Source organism: Amblyraja radiata, chromosome 22 (assembly GCF_010909765.2).
Source record: "Amblyraja radiata isolate CabotCenter1 chromosome 22, sAmbRad1.1.pri, whole genome shotgun sequence".
Classification (NCBI taxonomy): Eukaryota; Metazoa; Chordata; class Chondrichthyes; order Rajiformes; family Rajidae; genus Amblyraja; species Amblyraja radiata.
The window spans coordinates 12,024,074-12,037,653 of record NC_045977.1 but is presented as its reverse complement, the minus strand read 5'-3'; the positions used below and the strand labels follow the sequence as shown (position 1 = coordinate 12,037,653).

Sequence of the window (13,580 nt, the reverse complement as noted above, 5' to 3'; positions counted from 1 at the left end):
ATGGACACAGAATGCTGGAGTGACCGTGTGGGACAGGCAGCATCTCTGGAGAGAAGGAATGGGCGACATTTCGTGTCGAGACCCTTCTTTAGACTGAGAGTCAAGGGAGAGAGGGAGACTAGAGATATGGAAGGGTAAGGTGTGAAAACGATAGATCTAAGTAGACGCTGCTTAAGGAAAGTGTAGAATGGTTCATTGTTGCTGGAGGCGCTCAACGGGCCAGGCAGCATCTGTGGAGGGAAAAGGACAGGTGACAGGTTTCGGTTCGGTACCCTTTGTGTTTAGTTTTACTTTAGAGATGCAGCATGGAAACAAGTCCTTCGGCCCACCGAGGCCATGCTGGTTGCCCTTTCGCACCATTTCTATGTTATCCCACTTCCACATCCACTTCCTACATATTGGGGGCAATTTACAGAGGCCAATTAATATACACCCCCGCACGTTTTGGGGAATGTGGGAAGAAACCGAAGCATATGCAGGTGGCGACAGAGAGAGGGAATGTGAAAACTCCACACAGATGGCATCTGACTGAGATGCTGGCTGAGAGCACACAAACTGAGATGCTGCCTGTCCCGCCGAGTTCCTCTTGTAATTTGTTTACTTTGATCACATTCCCCAAAATTATTCTGTAAAGGCACAGCTTCTAGCCGCTGATTAAGATCTCATGGAGTATTAAAATATTAACTAGCCTGAGGGAACTAGAATCCATAATCAGAATCAGAATTCACATTTTTAAACCAGAGTAATGGCTAATATTTTCCTGGCGCATTTGACTCAATTAAGCTGTGTTTTGCCCACACTAGGAGGTGTCATGTCTCACAAATCAGATTGAGTTGTTTTAAGATGTAATCAAAAAGATTGATGAGGGCAGAATTGTAGAAGTATAGTAGAAACAAAGAACTGCAGTTGCTGGTTTATAGGGGGTTGCACGGAAGGTCACTGGGTCAGAGGGCTCGACGCACGGAGCCGCTAAATCCAACTGGAAGACATCCGTCACTTCCGGTATACGTTATTAGTGCTAGAAACGCGTACTTTCCTACCTGTTTAAAAACCGCCAAAATGTTGGATTTTTGCGCTGAAAAAATTTGTGGGAGTCGGGGTAAGTGTGTGAGACATGTACCCAACTTTAGAATTCCAAACGTGAAGCGAAATGAAGGTAAAGAGAACCGAGAGCTGAAGGGACAACAGCAGCTAAAGTGCTTGGTAAACATTGAAAATATTGGGAATTATTGCGTTTGCTCACTGCATTTCATCAACAGTAAGGCATTATTTGTGTTTTTTCTTGATTCCTTTGGTATCTAAAAATTCTCAGAAGTGATAAATCTGGCTGTAAATTTTTCTTCAGATGCGTTATCATTTTGTATGTAAAAACCCACGAGAACCATGGGCGATTAAAAAAAATTACAGCCAAATTTATCACTTCTGAAACTTTTTAGATGCCAAAGGAATCAAGAAAAAACACAAATAATGCCTTACTGTTGATGAAATGCAGTGAGCAAACGGCCAATGTTCGCTAAGCACTTTGGCTGTTGTTGTCCCTTCAGCTCCCGTTTTTATCTACCGTCATTTCTCCTCACTTTTGGAATTCTGAAGTATGCTAAATGTCTCTCACGCTTATCCCGATTTCCATAATTATTTACAGCGCAAAAATTGACAATTTCAGCGGGTTTTAACGGGTCCGCTACGCTGGAAACAATGGTAAGTGCCTACCTGCAGTTCATCGCGTGTAATCCATTTGGAGTAGCCTAGCAACAGTACGGGTCATGGGTCGTGACCCGACTGCCGTGAAACCTCCCTATACCATAGATAGACACAAAGTGCTGGAATAGCTCAGCGGGTCAGGCCATTGGCAGAAATCACGGGGGGGGGGGGGGGGGGGGGGGGGGTGCTAGGGGGGACGTGTCCCCTCCATGTTTTCAGAGGTGGGGGACGGTATCCCCCCCCCCCCCCCCCCCCCCACATTACAAGCTTTGTAAGGTATGTCGGTAATAAGTAGTCGTTCGTTTCGAGTCGTTCGATTCGAGTCATTCGTTCATCACTTCATCCCTCGGACTCACAAAAACGATGTGTTAACCATCTCCACCTACCTTGACTCCATCCTATCCCCCTTGGTCAAATCCCTCCCCACCTATGTTCTAGACACCTCAGACACTCTCCGCCGCCTCCACGCATTCCACTCTATGGGCCCTCACACCCTCATCTTCACCATGGATGTCCGGTCACTCTACACCTCCATCCCCCACCAGGATGGCCTCGGAGCCCTCCGGTTCTTCCTCGACCAGAGGAGCAACCTATACCCAGCCACTGACACTCTCCTCCGCTTAGCGGAGTTGGTCCTCACCCTCAACAACTTTACATTTGACTCCTCCCATTTCCTCCAAACACAAGGCGTAGCTATGGGCACACGCATGGGCCCCAGCTACGCCGGCCTCTTTGTCGGGTACGTTGAACAATCCTTGTTCGAGACGTACCAGGGCCCCATCCCCGACCTCTACCTCCGTTACATTGACGACTGCTTTGGGGCTACCTCCTGCACCTACACACAACTGACTGACTTCATCCACTTCACCACCAACTTCCATCCGGCACTCCAATACACCTGGACGATTTCCGACACTTCCCTACCATTCCTTGACCTCACCATCTCCATCGCAGGGGACAGACTCCTGACCGACATACATTAGAAACCCACTGACTCACATGGCTATCTGGACTACACGTCTTCCCACCCTGCCCCCTGTAAAGACTCCATCCCCTACTCCCAATTCCTCCGCCTACGCCGCATCTGTTCCCAGGATGAGACATTCCATACCAGGGCATCGGAAATGTCCTCGTTCTTCAGGGAACGGGGATTCCCCTCCGCCACCATAGATGAAGCTCACACCAGGGTCTCATCCATACCCCGTAACACTGCTCTCTCTCCCCATCCCCGCACTCGCAACAAGGGCAGAGTCCCTCTGGTCCTCACCTTTCACCCCACCAGCCGGCAAATACAACACATAATCCTCTGCCATTTCCGCCACCTCCAACGTGACCCCACCACTCGCCACATCTTCCCATCTCCCCCCATGTCTGCCTTCCGCAAAGACCGCTCCCTCCGCAACTCCCTCGTCAATTCTTCCCTTCCCTCCCGCACCACCCCCTCCCCGGGCACTTTCCGTTGCAACCGCAAGAAATGCAACACCTGTCCCTTCACCTCCCCCCTCGACTCCATTCAAGGACCCAAGCAGTCATTCCAGGTGCGACAAAGGTTCACCTGTATCTCCTCCAACCTCATCTACTGCATCCGCTGCTCTAGATGTCAGCTGATTTACATCGGCGAGACTAAGCGGAGGTTGGGCGATCGTTTCGCCGAACACCTCCGCTCAGTCCACAATAACCAACCTGACCTCCCGGTGGCTCAGCACTTCAACTCCCCCTCCCATTCCCAATCCGACCTCTCTGTCCTGGGTCTCCTCCATTGCCAGAGTGAGCAACAGCGGAAATTGGAGGAACAGCACCTCATATTCCGTCTGGGAACCTTGCGTCCGTTTGGCATTAACATTGAATTCTCCCAATTTTGCTAGTCCTTGCTGTCTCCTCCCCTTCCTCAACCCTCTAGCTGTCTCCTCCCACCCTCCCATCCGCCCGCCCTCGGGCTCCTCCTCCTCCCCTTTTCCTTCCTTCCCCCCCCCCCACCCCCCATCAGTCTGAAGAAGGGTTTCGGCCCGAAACGTCGCCTATTTCCTTCGCTCCATAGATGCTGCTGCACCCGCTGAGTTTCTCCAGCAATTTTGTGTACCTGTTAACCGTCTATGTCACTGTTAACTGCTACATCGATATCCAATCCTTAATCCTTAGTAATTATAAATGTGTCACATCGTTTTCGTGAGTCAGAAGAATGAAGTGTTAAACGCCTCAAATCGTTGTACCCGCATCTGACAGTTTTAATGACCTCCCGTTAATTTTATTCAAAGGAACGCGAAATACTTGATGCAAGGTCAGTTCATGAAAACGATGTGTTAACTGTCATTGCTAACTGCTACATCGATATCCATTCCTTAATCCTTAGTAAATATAATTGTGTGAACTGACCTTGCTTCAAGTATTTCCCGTTCCTTCCACCAGCTAATCACAATCTTGGCATCATTCTTAATTCCTATGTGAAATGCAATCGGCCTCTTGTTTTTGCAATGTGCTGATCGACAACATCGCATTGAAGCTCTTAAGATTTAAATTTACTTGCATGCACCCTGAGGAAAATTTAGGCTGTTCCACGCTTTATAATCATTTAAATTAGCTGGTCCCATTTCTTTGCTAAACAGTTTTTTTTTCTGGAATAGTTAAAACCTGCCAAGTTTTACTTTCTGCACTATGGGACTGGAGGCTTCAACCCAAGAGCCTGACGCAGGGATTCCATGGCAAGTGCCAGAGGGAGCAGCAGAGGTGCCGTGTCAAGTCGTGGTTTGGACGCCCTTGTTTGTAATGCAAGAGCCAAACTTTCCACCACAGTGAACGTGGTTTGGTTTCACAGTAAAAGGATTTGAGTATAGGAGCAGGGTGATTCTACTGCAGTTGTACAGGGCCTTGGTGAGACCACACCTGGAGTATTGTGTACAGTTTTGGTCTCCTAATCTGAGGAAAGACATTCTTGCCATAGAGGGAGTACAGAGAAGGTTCACCAGACTGATTCCAGGGATGGCAGGACTTTCATATGAAGAAAGACTGGATAGACTCGACTTATACTCGCTAGAATTTAGAAGAGTGAGGGGGGATCTTATAGAAACTTACAAAATTCTTAAGGGGTTGGACAGGCTAGATGCAGGAAGATTGTTCCCGATGTTGGGGAAGTCCAGAACAAGGGGTCACAGTTTAAGGATAAGGGGGAAGTATTTTCAGACCGAGATGAGAAAAACATTTTTCACACAGAGAGTGGTGAATATGTGGAATTCTCTGCCACAGAAGGTAGTTGAGGCCAGTTCATTGGCTATATTTAAGAGGGAGTTAGATGTGGCCCTTGTGGCTAAAGGGATCAGGGGGTATGGAGAGAAGGCAGGTACAGGATACTGAGTTGGATGATCAGCCATGATCATATTGAATGGCGGTGCAGGCTTGAAGGGCCAAATGGCCTACTCCTGCACCTATTTTCTATGTTTCTATTAGTCACCCACTTAGCGGGGATTATTGGATAATAATCAGGAGCTGTAATACAAGTTGATTTCCCCCTGTGAAACCCGACACAGCTTCCTCCCACTGCCTTGCCTTTGGGCACTGTGACTATGCCAATAATCTGCAAGGCAATGCCATGGTTTTTTCCACGATGCATTGGAGCTTTGGTGTAGGTGATAGCGACTTCCGTTGTTTGAGGCAGGGCATACCCTAGATATACGATGCAAAAGGAGTGGGCAGAGATAACTGCAACATTCAACTGCAGGAATCAAATCCAGTGAACTTTGCTGCAAAAAAGATTGCGTGGGTGAATAGATCTTGAAATGCCACACCATCAACAGTATCACTAGCCTTAGATATCACTCAATGTATATATTCCCCACTCACCTAATTACCGTTCACAGGGCCCACGGCTGAATCCTCCGATGCCTCGCATGTGAGTGTGCGCATGCGCGCGCAGCCGCCAAGAAATTGTGTCCCACCAGTCCCCCGGTCCCCTCCATGTTTTGATAGCGATATCCGTCATGGACCTTCAGGCAACATCTCTGGAGAAAAAGTATGGACCTGCACAGTGAACGGTAGAGCTCTGGGAAGTGTTGTAGAGGAGAGGGATCTAGGAGTGCAGGAACATAGTCTCATGAAAGCCGTGTCACAGATAGATAGGGAGAGGTAGAAGGCTTTCGGCGCATTGGTCTTCATCAGTCAGAGGATAGAAGTTGGGAGATCATGCTACAGTTAGTTTAGTTTAGTTTAGAGATATGGAGTGGAAACAGGCGCTTCAGCCCACCAGTCCACACCGACCAGCGATCCCCGTTGATGTACACTATTTAGGTATGTTGCAAAACTTACCTTCAGTGGCGCTGCAGTTCTGTCACTGCCCGTGTGCGCGACTTTGACGCCTTTGAGAGGGGGGCGGGTTTAAAACGCCGTTTTCTCCAGGCTATTGAAATCGATGTTGTTCAGCCTGTTTACTTGCTGACGAAAAATCGCTGCGACATTCATTCTCTGCAGTTATTTTTAAACTAAGTTAGATCATTTAATTGCTATAGTAAATTAAAAATCATCTTCTAAAGCCGCGAACGCCGACAACGGGACGGATCTCACGTAGGGGACAAGGCAAGATAGGCTGTTTATTTTTACATTAAAAAGTGCTTCTTAAGATCCCTTTAATCAAAATTTTAAATTGCGAGAAGGTGACTTGTGGCCCATCTGAACCGGCAGTATTTTTCCTGCCGACATAGGGTTCAAATCGATGCAACCGCAACGTTCCAAACCATCGCGTTCCACAAAATCCCACACAAGATGATTTAAATGGCCATTAATTTACAGCAATTAAACACTAAATTCCTTCCATTTGGCCTATAAATTAATGACAATGAGATCTAAAAATCATGTTTTATTGTGAATTCTTGTGTGAATGTTATTTGGACACTTAGGCTATTTAAAAATGTTAATCTTTCCTTAAGAAATGGATAGATGTTTAGATCTAGTAATTGAATTTAGATGAAACAGATGATTTTCTTGTTGAGTATTTACTATTTGTTTTAGCGTTTAACTTTATCATTTCTACCTATTTTTCTAAAACTGCAAATAATAACTTGTTTCTGTTAATGCTGTTCAGTGTTTTTTTTAAATTGACATTGTAAACAGATGTCTCCAAAGAAGAAATGCAAAATTGTCAATCCAAAAGCCCAGCTAGAGTTCAACTTGAAGTGAAGTTCTCTGTCATGCCCGAGTCTAAGAGGGGTCTTAAAAATGGACACATCTTGTACTTGTATACCTCGTTTGGTAAAAGTGTGTCTGAAACAGAGAAATCGCTGAGTTCACATTTCTCTTTGTCGGATGCAGAAGGCTATTCATTTGGTGCTGTTAAGTTAAGAGTGAAGGCTCTCGTTAACCGGACTTTGCTTAAGTTTTAAAAACTCACCAATCCCAAGGAACTTGGAACATTTATGGAAATTTGTGATGAAACTTTTAAACTTCCAGAAGGCAGTCAACACATTTCTTTAGATGACATTCCACCACCTGGTGCTCAAGATCCTGAATCCTTGACATCTGCTGAAAGCCAAGTGCCCATATTTCAAGACACTGAGGACATGGGCGATGACAGTCACAGTCTGCATCCTCCACTGAATCTAGCAACGCCAACGACAGCTGCTGCCTCACCCGAACCAATGCCATCGACATCTAGTGTTTCAACAAGATGTAGCAGAAAATTTATTTCACCAGGGAAACAGAAATTGAAGAAAAGACTAAAGTTTGTGTCCGAATCCAGGGCTGCTCTGATGAAGCTGAATTTTAGTTAAAATATAAGAAGATATTAAATTGGCTTCTGGGCTAGCTTACAGCTTATATTTAGTCTCAAATTAGGCTTGCCTCAGGTTGCGGGTGTGTGAGATAATAAATACCATAACATTGTCTCCCAAGTGAGGAAGTGACAGAGAAAGAAACAGCTAGTCACATCTTTGAAGTAAGATGCCATAAACCAAATGGCCAATGTTTATGAGGGACCAAATGACAGAGAGGAAGCAGCGAAAGAGCTAGGGTGATCTCTGTGAAGATAAAATGTCATAAACCAAATGGCCAATGTTATCTTGTACTATGTAAACAAAATGCCTTTAATGTGATGCATTCTGTGGAAACCTTTTCCTGTACCTCTGACCATGACTAATGTCTGTGGAATGTGCTAAGGGGACAAAAAAACCCTATTTAAGGCAATGTAATTCTGTTGTTCAGTGAAGTGGATGGAGGACGGTCAAGTGTCTATATTGGTCACTTGACTGGAATTCTCGCTCCCTTCCATCGGCCGATGTTAAGTAAAGTTTTGAACTGGTCTACCAAACAGTTTGTGTGGTGTTTGTTTATTAAGAAGCGAACCTGGTTTAGTTGTTAAGAAAAGTAGCTTTTTCATTGGCGTTTTTTTGGCAGGCCTCGCTGGGACCACATCAACGGCTGACTGTGCAAGAGGTTGCAGAGGTTGCCGGGATTGGAAGGGAGATAACTGAGCTCTATCGGCCCCCTTGTACGACCGACTCCCTAGAAACTCCCGGGAACGTCTGTGATCCTTCATCAGAGGTTGATCCAGGTTCCCTGCCGAGGTTCTTAGAAACAGACCAAGGTAAGACCAGTTGGGCTTTATAGGTTTTTTTTTAAGCAGGGATTGTGTATGTATTTTTAAGACAGAATTGTGCATGTATTTTTAAGAAGGGCTTGTGTATATTGTTAAGAAGGACGTGAGTGGTTTCTCTTTCTCTCTCTCTGTCTATCTCTCTTTGTTTTCTCTTTTTCTCTATCTCTACTAAGGGCTCATCGGCCTCGTTGAGACATCCGTGATTTGTCGGGTTGAATGGGGGTTGAGGTGTGCGTCTGGCTTATTGAGACATCCGCAGAGTTGTCGGATTGAGAAATAAGTGGCGTTGTATATTAAGGTTAAAACGTCTGCCAGGTTGAGACACTGGGGTCTCGGTTATCGAGTTGGCCTCGTTGAGACACTTGGGTCGTATATTAAAGGGTTAAAAAGTCAGCCAAATTGAGGAACTGGGGTCTCGAGTAGCGAGTCGGCCTGGTTGATATATTTGGAACAATTCGGAATTAAGAAGTCTGTTTTCTCTCTCTTTCTATCTATCTATGGGGAATGCTCTGGATAACAGTCCAACATACGTGTTATTTGAATCCTAAGTATAATAAGAAATTTAGAATGTTAAGTTACAAGTTGACCAAACGGTTGGGGGATGAAGCCTGGCCAGTTGGGGGAACATGGAATGTAGAGACATTTATATGGGAAAGGAAGGCAGGAAAGAAATGGAAGAAAGGAATTAAAACATGGGAAGCAGAAGCAGTGAAGAAGCATGAGGAGAGTATAGAGTTTGAAGTTGGATGGATACTGCATGTAAGAAGGGGATAGAGTTAAGAAACAAGGATAGCACTTGGAAAGGATGGAAAGTATTGCAACTAGAATGCCAGTGGGCAGAGGAACAAGAGAAAATAATTAAAAGACAGACAGGAGGTGAGAAACAGGTGATGGTTAGTGAAAAATAAACCCAGTACTGGTAAATCCTCTGGAGGAGACTTCATGTCTGGCACGACGACCCTATTTGGTAATGAAGATGAGGAGTTAGATAATCTTGGGAGATGACCACCTCCCTGTGCCCTACCAGTAGCAATGGCATCTTTACTTGGGACAGTTCCGTCAGTAACATCCCTATACCTTGAAGTTCTGACCTTACAAAGCTCCCCAGGATTGGGAGCACGGGAATGCCTTTCTGTGCGTAATTTGTTTAAGGCATTGATGCTACCAGAACAGCTGGCCATTGTTAAATGTACTGCACACACTGGTGCTGGGGACCCTATAGCAAAAGGCAATGAGTTGCCGATAGTGTATCCAAACAGTGCAGCCTGTACATCCAAATGCGTAGTGACAGCACGTAAACAGATGCTAGCAAATAGAACGTTCCTGACAAACATGAGGGAGATATGTCCATTACAGAGGGACGCCTCTTATATATAAAAATAACTATGGAAACAAGAGGGCTGTGCCATTGATTCAGCACACCCCGCTTGGACAAGTTGGTGTATACGATACATTTTTACCCGTCTTACCCATGCTGGTAAGGAGGGAATGATAGGATAACAAAGGAAATGTGGTGGCAGGCCTCTGAATGTAAAATTTGCCAACAAAGTAATCCAGGCAAATCAATTAAGATACCCTCAGCGGTGACGCCAATGCCATCACGATCGTTTGAATGCATACAGATTGATTTTATTGAAATGCCAAGGGCCCAGTGTTATAAATATTGCTTAGTGATTTTAGATTTATTTAGCAGGTGGAGTGAAGCTCTACCGACCACTAATAATACTGCTGAAACTATGGTAACATTGTTGTTAAGAGAAGTTATTCCCAGGTTTGGCCTACCTACTGTCATAAGCTCAGACAATGGTCCTCATTTTTACCACTATTAATAAGGAAAAATGTGCACATTTTAATATTCGACTGCAATTTCACTGTGTACACCACCCACAGGCATCTGGGATGGTGGAAAGAGTCAATGGGGATTGCAAAACAAAATTACCCCGGAGGTAAATCCTTTTTCTGACAGGCAACTATGTTATAAAAAAAATTGGGGATGAAGGAAAATTTGATGGAGAAATGAGGATAAGGTAGGGAGACTGAAAAGTCACGGGGAGTCTGACTAATCATGATCTGGATCAATGTCCAATTAGGGTTAGGTAACCAGGATTTTGGTAAACAGAAGTCTTGTCAGAAAAAGGGAAAGTATATTACAAAGAGATGTCTTTGAAGATGAAATATTATATACTGCTGGTAAAACAATGTTTTTGTATATATACTGCTGGTAAAACAATGTTTTTGTATATGTACTGCTTGTAAAACAAGGTTTTTTTAATGTGGAATGTATGAAATTCAAAGCAATGAGCAAAGTTGTGTGTCACTTTAAGAAGTTTGTCCTTTAAAATGCAAATAGCCAGTTTATGGTGTGCTCCGTTAAGAAACAGTCATGAATGGGGGGCGGAGCTATACTGGAATGATAAAATGTGTTGGTTGATTATAAATCTTTTGAACCAAGTTTAAAAAAAAAGACTCATCCCGATTAAAGTGTTAAATGAGATTGGAAATGTCAAAATTACAGCGAAAAAGAAAATGTATTATTGATTACTGATTCTGAGTGAGTTCTTTTGGGAAAGATTGTTTTGATATGATAACAGAGGTTGTCTTTTAAAATGCAAATGAAGCAAGATTACTGTTTTCAAGCAAACAAAAAGATGTTGAAGCATGTGCTGTGTGAGGGAAATGAAGGTAGATGAAAAATTGTCTTATGACTTACAAAAGGGGGTTTGAGGGAACTCACAATGAGGGATGAAAGGTGAGAAGATAAAGTAGATTGGGGAAGAGAACATATTTGGAGAATTGAATATTCAGGAGGAGAGAGCCTCTTCGGATATAATCGAATTAAAGAATAAATTCAAAGGGAAGTGTTAGGAAGGAACTGGAGATGCTGGCGGATCAAATGTGGACAAAAGTGCTGGAGAAACTCAGCTGGTGAACAAGATTTACAACTTTTTATTGATACAGGAAAAGCTGCTGTGTCCACCCCCTGGAGAGTGGGGGGAAGCCACTTACAGGCCCTGGGCAATTAACTAATTATGTATGGACGGCAATTAACCCATGTCTTGCCAGATCTACATTCCCAGGTTGGAGGAGTTTTTGCTGGAAACCAGTGACCAAGGCCATAAAAGCTATACGATGATGGTGCTGGGACAAGAAGAAATTAAGATTGTGTTGAAAAGAACAACCAAGTGTTGCTAACAACATGAACTGCTGTAAAGATTGAAGATCATCGTCGCTGGATACATTTGATTGACTGTGAACAGTTTGTGGAAACAAGGACGATGGGCTATTGATGCTCCCTTTATTCTGGGGTGGCCCAGCCCACATGGACTGAACTTTCTTCAGAATGGCAAACTTGCGGACTAACCCACATTTAAAGGATGGTACACACCTCCTTTTAAACAAGATTGAAGTCAAACATGACAAGCGCAGCAAAGATACCCTGACTACGGACAGTAAGAGATCTGTAAAGGCCAGTTAAATCTACCTGTTTTTGCCACAACCAAGGCACTGGTGTATATTTAGGAAACAGTATATTTGTGACAGGGCATTGTTATGTTGCAAATGCAGTGCCACACAAGAGAAGCATGAACCAGTTACACCAGCACACGGGGAAGCCGAATAAAGGCTGAGCAATTTTTATGATCCTTTTCCTGTCCTATGGTAGTATCTTAGTGTCACGTCCGGGGGAGGTTGGTGGCCATTTAAAATGTTTGGAGGGACTTGTGGAACGATTGTCCACTATGAATTGATTGTGTTACTAGTGTACTATTAATATGTCTGATGAGATGCTTATGGTCTTTCGTATGTACTCAGCAAGGACTGTAGTTGTTATCAAAATTTTGATAAAAGGATGGAATGATGAAGCCGAATTTTAGTTAAAATATAAGAAGATATTAAATTGGCTTCTGGGCTAGCTTACAGCTTATATTTAGTCTCAAATTAGGCTTGCCTCAGGTTGCGGGTGTGTGAGATAATAAATACCATAATATTGTCTCCCAAGTGAGGAAGTGACAGAGAAAGAAACAGCTAGTCACATCTTTGAAGTAAGATGCCATAAACCAAATGGCCAATGTTTATGAGGGACCAAATGACAGAGAGGAAGCAGCGAAAGAGCTAGGGTGATCTCTGTGAAGATAAAATGTCATAAACCAAATGGCCAATGTTATCTTGTACTATGTAAACAAAATGCCTTTAATGTGAAGCATTCTGTGGAAACCTTTTCCTGTACCTCTGACCATGACTAATGTCTGTGGAATGTGCTAAGGGGACAAAAAAAAACTATTTAAGGCAATGTAATTCTGTTGTTCAGTGAAGTGGATGGAGGACGGTCAAGTGTCTGTATTGGTCACTTGACTGGAATTCTCGCTCCCTTCCATCGGCCGATGTTAAGTAAAGTTTTGAACTGGTCTACCAAACAGTTTGTGTGGTGTCTGTTTATTAAGAAGCGAACCTGGTTTAGTTGTTAAGAAAAGTAGCTTTTTCAGCTCTTTCAACAAAGTATCACACAAAGATCAGTGAACTTAGGGCACGGTTGAAAACTCCCAAACGTATAGTTAATCAAGCCTTAAAGAGAAAGCAAAAGCAAATAGATTTAAAGGACAGAAAGATTCAGGAACTCAAAACCAAATTACGTGATAATACTTTGGCACAAGAGCTTTCTAACACCAAGGCAGAGTTTTTGAAACTTAAAAAAGCACACAGACAATTGCTGATGTTTCGTGGCAGTACGAAAAAGAGGAAAACTGTTTCAATTCAACAGCTCAGAAAATGTCAAGAAAATTTAAAGGACAGGGAAGAGGATGTGAGACGCCTCGAATTTGACAATTTTGCCCTCAAAGAAACAATCAGTGATAGTGAAACTCTGCAGGCTGCCAGTATTGTCAAGGCAAAGGTGGGCCAGAAAACTTACTCTTCAACAATAAGGATGCATGTGTTTGACTGTATTGTAAAGAAAACTCCCACCGCAAACAATCCTGATATGCCAGTTCTACAAGCGGAGTGGACTTCATCTGGATTATGTTCCTCAACGCAGTGCAGTTGAAGTTATGGCCCGAGAATTGGGAGCTATTGCTGAGTTGCAAACAGCAGAGATGCTCCTAGCAACAAAGGGTTTGACTGTGGGTTTTGATGCAACCACCCAGGAAGAGACCCACGTTAACAGTGTTCATTTCACCACCACAAACAAATGTCTCTCTGTTGCAGTCGAGGAATCGGCTGGTGGGACTGCTGAGGACTATGCACAGCATATTTGTGAAACAATTGACAATTTGTGTAAAACATACACTTATTTCAATCAGCAAGCAAA

General features: G+C 43.9%; 1 long non-coding RNA gene across 1 annotated transcript; it reads right to left on the bottom strand.

The window, feature by feature from the left end:
- Nucleotides 1-7,299: 7,299 nt before the first annotated feature.
- Nucleotides 7,300-12,905, bottom strand: LOC116985590. The gene is made up of 3 exons (XR_004415303.1): nt 12,780-12,905; nt 11,609-11,611; nt 7,300-7,430 (listed from the first exon to the last, which is right to left on the bottom strand). It is a non-coding gene; the product is annotated as an uncharacterized LOC116985590 (long non-coding RNA).
- Between the last annotated feature and the right edge of the window lie 675 nt (nt 12,906-13,580).